This window comes from Rutilus rutilus (genome assembly GCF_951802725.1).
Source record: "Rutilus rutilus genome assembly, chromosome: 15".
Classification (NCBI taxonomy): Eukaryota; Metazoa; Chordata; class Actinopteri; order Cypriniformes; family Leuciscidae; genus Rutilus; species Rutilus rutilus.
Genome location: NC_140220.1, coordinates 19,530,279 through 19,544,323, shown reverse-complemented (window position 1 = coordinate 19,544,323; position 14,045 = coordinate 19,530,279). Strand labels below are relative to the sequence as shown.

General features: G+C 40.0%; 1 protein-coding gene across 1 annotated transcript in view; it reads left to right on the top strand.

Moving 5' to 3' along the window:
• Positions 1 to 14,045, top strand: part of LOC311305386 (exostosin-1) — a 361,957-nt gene that overhangs the window by 187,731 nt on the left and 160,181 nt on the right. The gene's annotated exons all lie outside the window — the stretch shown is intronic.

Sequence of the window (14,045 nt, the reverse complement as noted above, 5' to 3'; positions counted from 1 at the left end):
ATTTATTCAAATACTGTAGTATTTCTTACAGGAATACTACTGTTAGACCTACCCTACCTGCAACAATAAAAGTGTATGTTCAATGTCTGTACTAGTACACTTTTTTTTTTTTTTTTTGCCTTTCTAACGCATAGACAGCCAAGTTTTGTTGAGGTATATAAATGTTAATCAGGAATTGTGAAATTTCTCAGGTATCTTACCTGTTGGTGTCCAATGTTAAAATAATACAAGGTACAAGGTTAAAATACAAGCAAAATACAAGGTTACGTTGGTCAAAAACAAATAAACTATTATAATGTTATAATTTATGGTGTGAAAGTGAACATTTTCATATAAATAAATAAATGAATAAACTGGCCCATCAGTAGAAAAAAATATTAGCACTGATCACTGTTAAGTAAAGCGTAAATAGACAGTGCTGGTTTAAATGAGGAAACGAGTTGTAGTTTCACCGTTCATGTATCGTGGATGATAAGTTGACGCTTCAGTTTGGTCTTCTCTCTGATGAAGTGGCCCAGTCCGCTTCACAAAGGCAGAGCTGTTGACCCCTGGTCTGTATCGATAACACATCGATGTTTGAATTGCGTTTCCTGTTTCATTTTCTCCCCGTTTAACCTTGACAGGGCCGGATCACAAGGCGAGAGTCAGAGAGAGCGAGAGACAGATGGAAGATAGAGCCCCGTGTGGCTGTTTGATCCAGTGTTGTTCCTCTTCCATTATTCAGCGCACATCTCCAGGGGGGGATTTCAGATGAGGCATCGATAGCCCAGCAGTAAACAAACGCTAGAAATGACACGAGCGACCCGTCACGACCTTCGTTCAGTCGCGCTTTCTCTCTGCTTGTCAATTACTTACACCAATACGCTTAAGAGAGGCTCCTGCCGCCTGGGCACGGCTGTTTGTTTTGGTGATGAGGAAGGAGCCATGCACAGCCCAGTCATGTTTGTAAAGCCTTGATTCGCTGTCATTGGCAGTTTGTTGTTTTAATTGAGCTTGTGTCAGATGGATCTGGGGCTTTTTGGGAAAGCAGTGGCCATTATACGTAGGTTGATTTTTCAGTGTTTTTCACAACCCTGAACATGAATGAAACATTTGTGTTTCCCTGTGAGGTTAATCACTCCAATAAATAAATCTCCATGTTGGAAAATAGCAATCTCTCTCTCTCTCTAAAAAAGTACACTTTAGCATATTTTTACTATGGTAATAATACACTCTAAAATAATATATGTGATCTGAATACAATTTAATGAAAATCAGTTTAATTTGTTTAGTTGACCTTAAGTGGGTCAAAAAAGCACTCTTAAGTAAGACTTAAAGGGATAGTTCACCCAAAAATGAAAATTAGCCCATGATTTACTCACTCTCAAGTCATCCTAGGTGTATATAACATTCTTATTTCAGACAAATACAATTGGAGTTATATAAAAAAAAAATATATCCTGGCTCTTCCAAGCTTTATAATGGTAGTGAATGGCAGTTTCTGTTTTGAAGTCCATAAAAGTGCATCTGTCGATCCTAAAAGTGCTCTACACGGGTTTGGGGGGTTAACAAAGACCTTCTGAAGCGAAGCGATGCGTTTGTTTAAGAAAAACATTCATATTTAACACGTTATAAAATAAAATTCTAGCTTGCGACCATAAGCAGTCTACTTACACCTAAAGCGCAACTTACGCAGTCTACTTACACCTAAAGTGCAACTTACGCAACTTGTGACGTAGGAAGTAGCGTAGTGCATCATGGCGTAGCGTAATTATCAGCAGTACGTCGCATTACTCGCATAAGTTGTGCTTTACACTTAAGTGGAATCCGTATTTTCGTTTGTCTTGAAGCTAGTTCCCTTTCAGTTCGGTCACGTTCAAAGTAGTCGGACGTACCATACTGCTTGGGATCACGCTTAAGGAGCCTGTCATCTTTGAGTACTGAAAAACAAGCCAATGCACATTGGCGTGCGAGATTTGCATCTTGCGCTCCGTCCCGTAGCACGGGTATAAACACGGAAGCGGATGCACACACCACTTGTCTTTCGCTTCTGAGCTGATCAGTGTCGATGTCTCTGAAGAGTGTTGTTGTTTTCAATGAATGAGTGTTTCTGTGTTCTTCTGGAAGACTGGTTCTACAGCGCGAGTGCAGTGGTGATCGCGAGCTTCTGAGCTCTCAACTGCTGTTTTAACAGCATCCTTTGTGTGTGTTTGTTTGACGGTCAGTTAGAGGGCAAAGAAGTCAGTGCTTCACTGTTACAGGCTGCACCATCTCCTGTCAGTGTTGCCACGATCATTCCCCTGTATGCTCTGGCACTGGTGAGGGTCCCATTTTCTGAAAGATCAACACTGGTGCGTTTGCGTCTTTTTCAAGATGCCATTCCACCTGTGCATTTCTGGATACGGTCGTGCCCTGTCCCCATCTGACGGTCACAATAGTTGCATCACGTGTTTGGGCTTACAGCACGCTGAAGCAGCTTTTGTGGATGGTTCATGTTCCCACTCCGTCTCAGTTGGATGATTGGTTTCTCGGGGTGGGTTCTCAGCCCGCCACCCCAGTGCCTTTCTTCCCTGAAGTGCATGAGGAGCTTACCAGGTCGTGGACAGCACCTTTCTCAACCAGAAACCGCCTGAGTAGTTCCTCCCCCCTCACTACCCTTGACGGAGGAGCGGTGAAGGGTTGTGAGGCTATCCCTCCAGTGGAGCAGTCTGTCACGATGCAACTGTGGTGTGGCCATTTCCCAGGTTGGGCTGTTCGGCGACACAGTGGAGAACTTCAGTTTTTTTCAACTGCTTGAATACTGTCAAGAGCAGAACAGTGGTCCCACTGAAAACTTTTCAGAGGCTCCTGGGGCATATGGCAGCCGCAGCCACAGTAACGCCACTCGCCACTGAGACTGCTTCAGCATTGGCTTCACAGCTGAGTCCCGAGGTGGGTGTGGCAGAGCAGCACGCTCCGTGTGACAATCACCCCGGCCTGCAACCAAACCCTCAGCCCGTAGTCAGACCCTCCTTTCTCCGGGCCGGAGTGCCCCTAGAACAAGTGTCCAGGCATGCTGTGGCCTCCACAGATGCCTCCAACACCGGCTGGGGGACCACGTACAACGGGCATGCAGTAGCAGGGATCTGGATGGGCCCCCAACTGCATTGGCACATCAACTGCCTCAAGTTGCTAGCAGTACACCTTGCTTTGAGACGCCTCAAAACGCAACTACTCGGCAAGCATATACTGGTCTGTACGGACAACACTGTGACCGTTGCGTACATCAACCATCAAGGTGTTCTGCGCTCCCGTCGCATATCGCAACTCGCCCGCCACCTCCGCCTATGGAGTCAGAAGCATCTGAGGTCGCTTCGTGCCACTTATATTCCCGGCCTGCTCAATTGTGCCACCGACGAGCTCTCACAACAGCCTGTGTCCCAGGGAGAGTGGAGACTCCATCCCCAGGAGGTCCAGCTGATTTGGGACCACTTCAGGGCCGCACAGATAGATCTCATTGCCAGTTGTTCTACTCCCTGACTGAGGGGACCCTCGGCACTGATGCACTGGCACACAGCTGGCCGCTGCGGAGTCAATGTACTTTGGCTCGTTTTTTCAACACTCGAAGATGACAGGCTCCCTAAGTGTGATCCCAATCAGTACGGTACGTCCGACTACGTCCCTCCCTCAGGGAACGAGGGTTACATACTAACCGAGACGTTATTTTACTTTATAAAGTTTTAAATAGGGATATTTTTCTTACACAAACGCATCACTTTCCATGGACTTCAAAACAGAAACTGCTAGTCACTGCCATTATAAAGCTTGGAAGAGCCAGGACATTTTGGTCTGAACACTCCGATTGCATTCGTCTGAAAGAAGAAAGTCATATACACCTAGAATGACTTGAGGGTGAGTAAATCATGGGCTAATTTTTATTTTTGGGTGAACTATCCCTTAAAGTGCATTTTTATATAATTTCTATAAAAACTTGTACGTATGCATATATGTACATGACCCCTCATAAAACATGTTCACCCATTTATGTACCGTGTGTTTATATGCAAGACTTTTTATGCATCTGGAATCCTTGAAGGAGTTGAATAGACCAAAGCATGTAGCAAATGTTCCAAAATATTCTCCATTACAGCCTCTGTTCATTAGAGCTTGTCTGAGTTTTAGTACCAGTGACTGTTCAGTGTGTGTTCTTGGCATACTGACACGTTGTCCTTCCTGTTTTGTGTGTATTAGATCTCTGAGAATGCCAGGTAATTGAGTTTTGCTCACTAATAAGATAATGATCAGGTCTGCAGCAGTTCCCCTTCTCTGTGACTCAACGCAGAGTAACATATGCTTGAGTCTGCCAGAGAGTGCAGGCTTTCATTAAAGGCAAACACCACTTAATGTTCCGCTGATAAGAAACCCCAGGATGTACAAATATCCACTAGCACGCTTGCTGAATTATTCACATGGAGGGAAATAAATAACTGAGGGAAAGAGAGAGAGACTGACAGAGAAAGAGAGCAACTTTTTATGTAGTCAACCATCAAGCAGACACAATGCATGACAAGAGGATTTGGATCATGTCATCAGATTTGGACGTAATATAATCGAAAAAGCATTAGTGGGGAAAAATTTGAGTAGGTTGACCTGAAAATGCAGACGAGAAATAACTCTGACCCCCTGTCTGAGTTTAACATTTTCTATTGCGTCTTATTAAAAGTCTAGAACAATAGTGGACTTAAAGGTGCAGTAAGCCATTTCTGAGAAACACTGTTGATATTTGAAATCAACAACATCATATCTTGGTTCTGTGAAACTTTACTCAACGTAACCTCTGCGTCCGTTTTCAGGCATTACCGTTTAGGTCTCTCCAGCTCTTGCCTTTGATATTCCTCTGAGCTTTTCTCTTTGTAATGTCTCTCAGCCATCTCTCGTTCTACAATTTCTTCAAATCTCCATCTTGCTCTCTCTCCTCCCCCATCATGAGTGGACACACCCCCTTCTGCTGATTGGCTACAAGTGTGTTTTGCTACTCGGTTCGATCCACTTTTAACAGTGTATCTCAGAAATTGCTTACTGCACCTTTAACTAGAGTAAACATCAGCTGAGAAAAGCCTTTTGGGGGGCCCAAGCTAAATATTTCTTGTTTTTCATTGGTTCCCTGGTGTTTGAGTTTATTTTTGTACTTTTATCTTTATTTAATATATATACATTTCATTTGGATCCTGGCCTCCTGGCTCAGCTGGGACTCGAACCAGGGACCTACTTTCTGTGAGGCGACAGAGCTACCCACCCTGTGTGTGTGTGTGTGTGTCTATTGGAATTTTAAATTATTCGTTTGTTATTATTATGTTGTTATTATTATTATTATTATTATTATTTCACAATGACAGATATTTGACAAATGCCCACCTCATCATTTTATTGCCCACATCCGCTTGCTGGCCAGAGCCTATAGGGAGGAACTTGCAAACTGAACAAAGAAGTGATCCTAGTCACCAGTTTTTAATTTCCTGTGGACAATAATAATGGTCTCCTGTTGAAAAGCAGAAACTCTTCAATGAAACCACCACTAAGCACACCAGGCATGTGCTATCCTTAAACCAGACTTGAAACCCTGCTGGGACGGCGCTAATAATGCCCAGTGCCTTTTCACCCTCCACAGTTTGTAGTGTGACCCAGAGTTCTCTCAGCAGCTTTTTCAAGGACTGGCTTCCTAGCAGACCTTTAACAGAGCCACTGGCAAATTCTTCGAAATCCATCTTCTCACTCAGAATACTGCAATACGGTCTTTTGCTACATATTAAATTATTGTGACATCACACATATATCAACAATCAATCTGGCGGCTGCTTCTTCTTCTTCTTCATAAAAAAAAAAAAAAAGGTTTCAAAGCCTTTTAAACCTAGAACGATAACTATAAAGATAACTATAACGATAACTATATTAGCGTCCACTCCAGCAGTCAGTAATGTTCTGTTAATTCTAATCACGCTACAGCTTTGTCGTCTGACGCTTTATTAAATGCTTGAGCTCTTTAACCCTTAAATGCATGAATGTTTCGCCTATCATTATTACATATTCGGGTCTTTAGCAACCTGGATCTATATCTAACACGGATGGATCACTACCTGTCGCTATAATATAAAACTCTCCTGATAGAGTAACAATTACAGAAGAATAAAATAAAGCATATTTTGTTATCTTTTGGGTCTTGGAAGGGTTAAGTTTGAGCAGATTTTTTATACCATCATCACTGTCCTCGTCAGAGCTCATTTCCCAGTACATTCAGCATCGGGCTCATATTCGCCATCTCAAACATTTTCTCAAAACTATCATTTTCAACATCTTTAAAATCAATATTTTGATTGCTGACAGCTTCTTCACCAGCTCCACCATCAAGTGACAGTGACACTAATATTTGATTGCATTCAGTACTTGATCTGCAGTAAATCACTGAGCCATTTCAAGTTTTGCTGATGATACTTCCTATTCTTTTGTTTTCTGCCTGTGGTAACTGTGAGTGAAACGTCACTTCATCATTGTGTATCAGACATTGCTAACTTATGGAATAAAGGTGAATTGCACGTATTCAGTCATCAAAGATTCAATTATTGTTTCGTAAGTGATAACTTTGAGCAGTTCTGTGGTGCTAATGATTTTTTTGATATTATGTTTAGCAATAAATCGACCATTAACCACTGTGGTACTGATATACCATGCATTCCTAAGAATAATTTCTAATTTAAGATGAGTTTTATCAGTATTCCGTAAAATTAATTTGTTGATCCTTTCACAGAGAGCCAGTACAAACCTGGAATTATGAATCATAATTTTTATGTCAAATGCACTAATTGACAGATAATGATCAAAATCTAAAGATGCCTTGTTTCTAAAGGATGTGTTTCAACTAACAGCCCTTTTAGGTCATTTTTAGTTCATTATAAATGAAGCGCTCGTCTAAAGCAGCATCATTTCGGCCATATCTAAGTCAGCAAAGAGCAAGAGCAAAGTACAACCCAAGACCATCCTAGATGAAACCTCCATCTGTTCAATGCGCTGCTGACCTGTGTTCCCTGTGTCCTAAGGCCTCAATATGTCCACAATCTCCTGAGGAAATCCTGCAATTCCACCACTTCAATCTTTAACGGTACCGATAGACCAAGAAATGCTTCTTTTAACTTTGGAGGTGATGTGAGGTCTGTAAACACTTGGAATGAGTTTACACAAACTCGTTCACTTTATGACCCATAAACCACTAGCTGCTAGGATGTTCAAGTAAAATTTTCCTGCTGATATTTAAGATTAGTTGTTTGTGCATTGCAATATGTTAATCAAATATTGGATCACTCTGACAGACACATTTTTTTTGTATTTTTTTTTAACAACCGCTAATAAATAATATATTCATTAAAAGTAAATTATTATTGTTTGTTGCGTGTATGTTTTGTTGGCTCCAGTGTCTCTTTGTGAAGATAGTGAGCCAGAGTCAGAACTCTATTGCATGTTCCGCTCAGCAGTTCAAAGATAAAGTTCACGTGAGCACTCAAGATTCAAATACCGTCTCTGCTCCGCTGGCCTCAGACATGCACTACATGACATATTTAATTCATACGGGAGATTAGAAGACTGACTGACAGGAATATGGAGTCAAAGTGAATCAGCTGCTCTAAAGGTCTGTCAGTATCAGATCGGGACATGCAGCAAGGCTTGTTTTGGTTGTTGTTTGTTATGGATTCGGTAGAATGATAAAATCAGTGGAGCAGAGAAAAAGAGCTAGATATGAATGCTAAACATGTTTATATATGGGTGAGTCCGTCTGTTTTTTTTTGTTTTTTTAGAGTGAGTTCTTCTTGGGATGTGTGTGGGAGAGAGTGAGCTCAATTTGATATTGGAAGTAAATGTGTATGTGCGTTTGATTTGATTTGCATCACTCTCTGCGCTGACCACAGGGGAATAGAAAATGATTCATTGCGGCAATAATAAAATGAAACTATTATTATTTTAGATTCCCTGGAAGGTCATCAACAAACCAATCACACATCACTACAGCAATACACCAGCAGTCAATCAGCATTCGACAAGTAAACTAGGGGGAAATTGCATCGATTTTTTTTAAATTGATTTATGTTTTTTTGTGTATGCGTAATTTTCAATAAAAATAAATAAATAATAAACAGTATGAAATATGAAAGCAGTAAGGGAGATCACTTAACTGATGGCTTATGACCCCATGAAATTAAAATAATTTTGTGTTTATAGTGGAGGTCATCAAAATAGTTTACTCTTGACAGTCTTTCACTTTTGGCCGAATGGATGCTTATACAATTTTTTCAAAGAGTGTCCTCCTTCTAATATGTCCCACCTCAGCTTTCTTTTGAAATGTATCAGAAAATTGTGTTTGTCATGGCCACTTCATTTCATTGAGTCTTTAATGAAGGATGTTTGCATACATGTTTGAGCCTTTTTGGTAAAATAAAATGTCTAACATTAATGAATATGACATGGCAATACAGTCTACATTTAAATGATTTTGTCATCAAACATCCCTGCAAAATCCTTGTAATTATTACCACTACTAAGATAGTGAAGAGCTTAGGAGTGAGTGCTTTCTTTACAAGCAGCACTTTGGTAACAGGGTTACAAATTTAGCTTAAATTAAGTTTACTCTGTTAATTCTGGGTTCTAGCACAGGGATTCTCAACTCTGGCCCTCGAGAGCCACTTTCCTGTAGAGTTGTTCTAGAAACATAATGTCTTATTTCCAGTGTTGGGGAGTAGTTAACTACAAGTAGCGATGCTACTAACTTAACTACATTTTTCAGTAGCTTGGCAGTAGCTCAGTTGCTTTTTAAACAGTGTAGCTTTTCCAGTAGCTAACTACTTTTTGCAGCAAGTAGCGGTGTAGCGCGAGCAAAAGCTACATTGCGTTTTGTCGAGCCTGCGCGAATCAGTGCGATGCAAGGATATTCTTCTTCTTGTTAGATTACAAACACATTTTTTGCCATTACCGCCACCTGTTGTTTAATCACGCATCTTGCGGCTAACGGTTCACTGACGTACAGAAGTGGGTTGAAGTGTCTTTCCGACAGTCATTTTGAGAAACTTCTCTTGTGTCGAATTAACAGGTCAGGCACTTCTACTTCAGTTTAGTTAAGAGAACAAATTGAGTTGCCTAAACATTTTGTTATTGCCTGCTCTTATTAGAAGGACACTGCACCTCAATTCTCGACTGATGGTGTGAAACCATTCCTGTTTTGCTTGAGTGGTATAACAATAACAGTGACTAACTATGCCAGTTCAACTAAAATACTTAACATTTTCCAAGCATTCTTAAGGCCATTGCACACTGAGTCCGAAATTTTCGTATGCGTTTTTTCGTGTTCGTCAGCAGTAAAATTCGTCACGCACAGAAACCTTGCACACTGAGTCCGATGCGTATTTATTAAACCTTTGCGGAAAAAAACGCAAAAAATACTAAATGGATTCGTCAAGCAGTGAGGATGAATTTGTTGCCCTCTTTCTTCTTAAAAAGAGAAAAAGAAAGAGGAAATATTGGGTCCATCCAATCCTGAGATTGCGCCGAGAGGAAGGAGAGTTTCACCTCCTTATCAAGGAGTTGCGAAATTATCCCAAATGATTCAAAATTTACCTCAGAATGTCAGTGGAACAGTTTGATGCTTTGCGATGCTGGAGCCACATATTAAAAAGAAGACCACCAATTTCCGTGAACCAATCGATCCTGAACAGAAACTGGCAGTAGCCTATGTCTATGGACGGACACACACACACACACACACACACACACACACGCGGCCGGCAGAAGCGCTGGGCAGACAGAACAGCTGTATACAGGTTATATTTTATTCAGTGTCTTTGTAATCCGCATTTTGTTTTTCATACAGTAGCCTACTTGTGCTGCGAGACGAAGTTTATCAACTTGTCAGACGTCATTCTGGATTTTGTCGTTCGCTTGTACGGTGGCTCTGAATTTTCAAAAAACCTCACAAAACACTGGCTGTGGATGCGAAAAACGCAGAAAATCGAACCCAATCCGAATTTTTTTTTTACGGACGAAAGTTTCGTAGACAATGTGCAAGCATGATTGACATAACGTGAGGTGGAATTTTTTTTTTAACGTGCGAACATTTCGGATGCGAATTTCGGACTCAGTGTGCAATGGCCTTTACTCTTCAGTTGAGGCTTTTGTAACATTACAAATTATAACATTTTGACCCTTTGGAGGTTAATGTTTTGGATGAGGTTTCAGTCTACTGCAACTACACCAGATATTTCTTTCCCTGCCAGTGCCACATGTGAGCGGTTGTTCAATGTATTTTCTTGCCAAAATCACCATCTCACAATCGGTATTTTTGAGAAAATGTTCTACATGCAATTTACGTTGGATGTATATTTTGTTCTTGCAATGTTGTATTTGTTGCAATTTTGCACTTTTGACAAACAGTCTGAGATATTTGAGTGTTGTGTGTAATAAAACAATACTCTTTGAAATCATAATTGTATTGCATTGTTTTAAACACTAAATATTTTACTTAAAACATTCCTCAGACACTTATTCAGTTATTTATAATATACGTTGTTCAAAAAAATCAAAAGTAGTTTCAATGTAGCTAGCTACTTTTTGATAGTAACTTGTAGTGTAGCTAACTACTTTTCCAAAAGGGTAGCTTGACTGTAGTTTAACTGCTTTAACTTACGAGTAGCTTGTAGCTTGTCAAACTACAGTTTGAGAGTAGCTTCCCCAACACTGCTTATTTCAGTCTTGTGATTTTAGGGTAAATATGAGCCACTCGTGTTCTTCACAGGTTCAGTGAAGGTTTGGGACCACATGTTGGTTTGTAGTAAATAACATGTATAATGTTATTACGGGTTCAAGCCCTAATTTATTAGCGCTGAAACCCTAGCCTGGAAATCGAGACCCAAATCCGAAAAATGAAGGGTCTGGCATTGAGTAATGAAAATCGCCCAACTCAAGGGGCGGCACCAAGCATGCATTTGAAAATCTCACTGCACGCAATTGGATAACACTACGACCAATCACTGTCGTGGCAGTACTTCAACGTCACCAAGGCTCACCCCCCGATCGGCCGGACAGGGGCGCTACAGCAGTGAAAAGTGAAAAGTACTCGTAACTCCTGGCAACATTTTCGGGTATTTGAGATTTTTTGAAAAAAAACGACTTTTGCAAACTAGTCCTTAGCTTTTGGCCCGATCGGAACCAAACCAGTTCAGCAAGATTCTCTGGAGTCTGATTGTCAACAAAAAAAAAAAAAAAAAAAAAAAAATACAAATTTCAATTCACGGTCTCCAAGGGCTGCCAAAACTTTCGACGTGGAAGGAGCCACTTATTTACTAAAATGTATATAACTCATGACCGGAATGATATATTTTCACCAAACTTGGTGCACATATGTAAGATCTCATACTGTTGTCATGTGAAAAAGCACATGGCGACTGGTCACTTGGTGGCGCTATAACAAGAAAAAAACATGATAGCGGCTATTATCACCCAAACGTTGTCCAAGGTGCCATGATTTTTTATTAGGACATTGGCGCATCTCAAAAAACATGGCCACCATTGGCCAATGAAGTTTGAGCACCTATTAGACAAGGTTAACGGAGGCCGATCAAAGCAAGACTCAGTGGGCATGTTCGACTCATGGTCCTAGAGGTCTGTGAGAATTTTAAAAGAAATCGGCCACTAGGTGGCGCTAACGAGTTGTATGCCTATGTAATCATGTAGTGTTTCACACATACACAATATTCATATTGTTTGTTAGATCTCTTCATGCTGAACAACTTTACCTCAAGAACCACTGCTGTCAATCAAATCGTTCATTAAATATTTACGATTATGTAAAAAACCTACTTCTGCAAACTAGTACTAGGTTTTTCGCTCAACTTCAATAAAACCACTGCAGTTCAATTCTGTGGACTCTCTAGATCAATAATCATCAAAACAAATGTTGAACTTTAGCATTTGGCTAGCTATAACAGGGTCATTTAGAAAATGGGCGTGGCAAAATATGCTCAAAATCCTATCCTAAAAGAAAACTCAAAACTTCACGAAATTGGGTGAGAACATGCATCATATGATTCCAAAGAAGCATTCAGTATTTTATGGAGATTGGACTATAGGTGGCGCTATAACTGTTAAAAAGCTTTAAAAAACAAATATCTCCTATGGTAAATTGCCTATATTGGCTGTAAATTGTCTCATTCATTACAGATCTTGGTAGCTACAGGCTTGTTAAAGAATACATAATACCATGTTGAATATTTTGTAATAGAAGGACAGTCATTTACAACAGGGTTACTGTTTTTTATTGTCAATGATTATGCCATCACTATCAGCACTATATGATGTAATTTTCCTGGTAATTGGCTCAAAAGTTACGGCCATTTTAAAGCTACAGGATGACTTAAGTGTTTGATAAAAAAATATTAAATGATCTGGTGTTATACAGCTTGCAGTCCTATATTTGGCAACAGGAGCTTATCTTGAGAACAAGGCTTATCTACACCCCTCACAAGAGGCATCTAATGACATTTATGTGCTTCCAAACTAATTACACTGGAGTACACCAACGACAAGCAAAAGAGAAATTAAATTAACACTCAAGCATTTATCAGTATGTTAAACAGTTTTCTAATCCTTGAAGAGCTTGTGTGAGTTCTATTACTCGACTCTAATGAGGGCTGGCCTGAGCGTGTGCAGCACGCCGAGAGGACTTTATCACTCGTCTTCTGAAGATCTGACTGTCACATTGGAAAAAAGCCAAGACAATCGTCCCATCTGGACCCTTACACATCTGGTGTCATCACTCTCTCTATTCACTTGAGTTCATTGTCTATATGACTAGTGGCAGAAAAAATAAAAAGAGGAGCATCAGATGTTGTTCATTTCATGCAATCTTAAAACTGTAAATCACTTTGTGAATCATTGTGCGCCAGTATATTAGGTGCGGGTGTGGTCTATTAAAGTGCAATTAATTGAAATCCTGTAATTAGCTTTCTGACACTTTCCAGAAAGGTACCAAATATTTGTTACAATTGTTACTATTATGTTAGTAATTTTAGTATACTTCAAGATAAACATTTTATTTAGTAGAGGAATGGTAGAGGAATGTAGGAGATGGTTGGAAGGCCCTTTGTTAGCCCATTGAGGTTGGCTGGAGGGGCTTTGCAGGACAGTCATTACATCGGGCATTCAATCTCTTTGGCATCAGAGGGTTGCAGGAAAGGAGAGACACCAAGAACATAATTGAAGCTGCAGAAAAAGCATTGAGGTGGCTGTGGATTAAGACGGGGAACCATGGTGTAGTGCACTACTTGGACTGATGATGACCCCAGCTGGGTTGCCCGGGTGAGGGTGTCTGATGATCTAAGACACGAAACACCCCATGACTGATGATGTGTCCAAAGAACCCATGTTGGTGTTTCAAGAAACCAACATATTTTATTTTAGTTAGTTGCCAAGTCAACATTTTAAATTTTTGTTTAATTTTAAAGGTTATTTTATTTTATTTCAGCTGTATTTCAATTAACAAAACTTTTTTTAATAGTTTTAGTTAATGATAAAAACAAAGGATCAAACCAAGTATTATAGTATAAGCAGATTTATTTGTGTATGCATATGCCAGAAATGGTAACAGGGTTGACGTTTTTTGTTTTGTTTTTTTCAAACCTTGCTTATTCGGGACCAAATGCTTGCTTGTAGTTGATGATGAAAATATGTTTCCCATTTTTAAAAAAAGTTTTCCTTTGGCAACAGGGTTGCAAATTTAACCTAAAGGAAGATGTCACTCAGTAGGGGCTAGCTAGGTTTAAAACACAGTTTGTAGTTATTTATATGTTTTGCAAAAAATCCTTTAGTAACAGGGTTGCTTGATGTGCGAGAAGCAGTGAGTTTTGTTCTTGCATTTCAAGCAAGCAAGTTTGAGCTTCTGCAAGAACCACCAAGCAAGTATGGTTGAGCTTCCGTTTACCATATTTGCTCTGTGTGTGCTTTTCTCAATGTTTATATGTGAATAAAAGCCTAAATGAAACCTGAAATTGTGTCTC